Raw genomic sequence first — 3,086 nt, 5'->3', positions numbered from 1 at the left:
ACATGAATGCAATGAAAAACACACAAACAAGACTTAATTGCTGAACATTGAACAGGGCTTTGTGGTGTGGGCAATCCCTGTTGAATATAGGGTTGTGGGTTAGTCCTGCCTCACAACATATTGAAGAAGCACATTGTGATAGTTATTGCCTACCATTTAAGATGTGCTACCTTTATTTTTAACATGTTTTTCCTCTGCCTCAAGCAATGTACTACCCATGTTGTCATATTAAACATGATATTTCATTAAAATGACAGCAAAAGCTATTTGACCTTATTAAACCACATACCACTTTCTTGATGTTCATGTGTCGAGTTTAGATGTCATGCATAGGCCTCTCCTAAAGCAGCCTAAATTACAACTCAGCTCAGAATGTGATGATGTTCTACGCCACTAGAGGGAGTATGGTTGTTTTTCAAGACTCAACTTAACCAGGTGACTCGAAATGAAAGTAAAAGCAATAACGCTCCTAAGGAGTTATTCGCCATTAAACAAGAAGAAGAAAAGTAAAAAGAAGAGACGCCATTCCGAGGCTAAACCTGCTAATGTTTTGTGGTAAGTTAAGAACGTATTCCTCATGTAACCATGCGGTCAGATAAAAATAAGATGCTATTTAGGTTTTGCTTTTCTTTACATGATATTTTAAACCTGAGCTGTTATATTACAACAGTTTAACAGCTTTGAGCAAAACGACAGAAATGACAACAACTGTCTGGGTGATTAGAAATGACACTATAAAGCAGACTACCCAGGAGGTCATTTGAAACCGGTAAACTTCTGGAAAGTTCAAGGATCCAGAAAGGGAATGCATTAGTAATAAGTAATAAGTTACAGCCCTAATGCAAAGAAAACACAGACGATTTCATCAAAGATGGCGGTGACTCGTGTCCAGATGGCAATAAATGATTCTTTTCAGCGTGTATTTGGCTTAAAAGCAGGAGTGTTTTATAATGAATGCCAGCTGAAGGTGCTTTAGATTATGCGCTGGTCAGTGGTTTGGTTATTCTGAATGGATCCATATAGTAGCATGTGGATCAAAGACGAGACGACAGTGTCCGCATCAAATTAAGTTTACAAAAGTAATTTTATATTGAGACAATAAAATGTCAAAATTTGTAAAATTGTCATTCAGTGTAATGGTCCAGACGTTGATTTTACCATTACATCTTTAAATAAACATATAAAATACCAAGTTAAAAAATACATTGGTTGTCTTGGCATTTTCAAGTAAGTGTTGGCTGTGTTATATTAAAAGGTCTATGTCTTATTGTTTTTTTTAAGTTATGAAATAACCAGGGGACTTTTGTCCCGAAAATGCAGTTTGTCAGAGATAATAGGAACAAGAAGCCATTCTGAAATCATATAAAAAAACTGATAGTCATTCAGCAGTCTGTGACATCATAAGATGGCACCCTGATGACCATGTGGTGCTGCAGAAAAGTGAATTTATTGCTCTTAAATATTTGATAATTCCACCTTTTTATGGTCTGTTATCTGCAGTTACAAAAACACATGTAATTCAGTGAAATGCCGAAAAACACTTTTATTGTTAGTTTTTTTTTTTTTATTAGGAGATTTGTAAATAATTGTGATTAGCTTTAATGGCCAAACTCACTGTTTGACACAGGTGGCCAGTTGATTGCCTGCAATATAAGCTGAAGTAGAAGTTGCGTCATTCAGCGTAATGTTTTTGTCATGTTGTGTAATGCAAATGCTCTGTTACACCACAGTGTCATCCATTACACTGAATGTCAGTATCAATGTATAAATAACAATTTTAGCATCTTATTCATATTACAGATACATGGGGAATGTTTAACATTGGCAAATATGTGTTAAACTTAATAAATATTAATTTTTGAATGCATTTTTGTATTGATTAATTTGTTATTGATTAATTTTAGATGACCACGAACAGGGAGAGATGCTAGGCACTGTAAAAAGCCAAAAAACTAATAAAATAAGTGTGGACTCAGTAGCTTGGGTGGCACTCTTAATGCCCATTCTCACCAAGAACAATAACTATAATAAAGATAACTATAACAGTAACTATGCTAGCCTCCACAACAATGAATGATATTACTGTTCGTTCTAAGAATGCGCTGCAGGTTTATCATCTGCCGCTTTAAATGCTCAGGATCTTTAAAGTGGAATGGATTCTGATTGGCTGTCAATGCTTTTAACATTCATCAGCTGTAAAAAAATATATATATATAAAATCGCTCTGTGATTCCAATAATATCATTTCACTGTCCAGTTATTGTTAGTTGTGCTGTGGAATCTGCTATTCTTTTATATTTAGAATAATTTTTTTAAACTATATCTTTATCATTATTATTATAGTTATCGTACTTGGTGTGAATGTGCCTTTAGTAAGGAAAAGAGAAAGGTATTGAGGATTTCAATTGTCAGAATAATAGCTTGCCAGTATTTCTGAACAGAGACTCCCCCCTCACTACAGTATGTCACAAGTTCAAGAGAGGTCACTGAGGGGATTCTCCACCCCAAACACTCCTCCTGATAATGACATTTATATTGGCAAACCTAAGTATGTTTAGAATAGAAAGTATTTATCAATATGGCTGTAACAATTCTGGGGCAGTGCAAGTCAGAAACAGAAACAAGCTAAGCAAGCATGGCAGGGGAGCATCAGAACAGTAGAATAAAATGCTTATTATATTTCAACATCTGCTTCTGCAGTCATTTACTCAGGAATATTTTTTAAACTAATTTAATGACCAGACTAATACTAAAAACATTTCAGTTATGGGAACAATGGCAATATTATCTCTCTTTTTGGCAAATCGTCATTCAGAGTAACAAACCATGGTCATTCATCGTAGCCAATATATTTATGTAAATATGGAACAATATATTTATTCTGACCTGTACTTATTAAAATACAAGAAAGAATGTGTGATCATACAAAATTTTATTATATTTTAAATGATTTTCACTTCCTTACAAAACCTTCTTGCTGACAAGTGGGTAAAACCTAGTGGTTTGAAGGGCATTAGTAAAGTATAAAGATTTAAAAATTAAAGTTAATTGGTATTTGAGGGCTGCACTGTGATGCTTAAATATAG

General features: G+C 34.2%; 1 pseudogene; it reads left to right on the top strand.

Moving 5' to 3' along the window:
• Positions 1 to 498: 498 nt before the first annotated feature.
• Positions 499 to 3,086, top strand: part of LOC107713777 (NACHT, LRR and PYD domains-containing protein 12-like) — a 16,688-nt pseudogene continuing 14,100 nt past the window's right edge.

This window comes from Sinocyclocheilus rhinocerous, unplaced genomic scaffold, assembly GCF_001515625.1.
Source record: "Sinocyclocheilus rhinocerous isolate Xijiao unplaced genomic scaffold, SAMN03320098_v1.1 scaffold1861, whole genome shotgun sequence".
NCBI classification, from domain to species: Eukaryota; Metazoa; Chordata; class Actinopteri; order Cypriniformes; family Cyprinidae; genus Sinocyclocheilus; species Sinocyclocheilus rhinocerous.
Note: the sequence above shows the minus strand (reverse complement) of the source record. Positions and strands in the feature narration are given on the sequence as shown.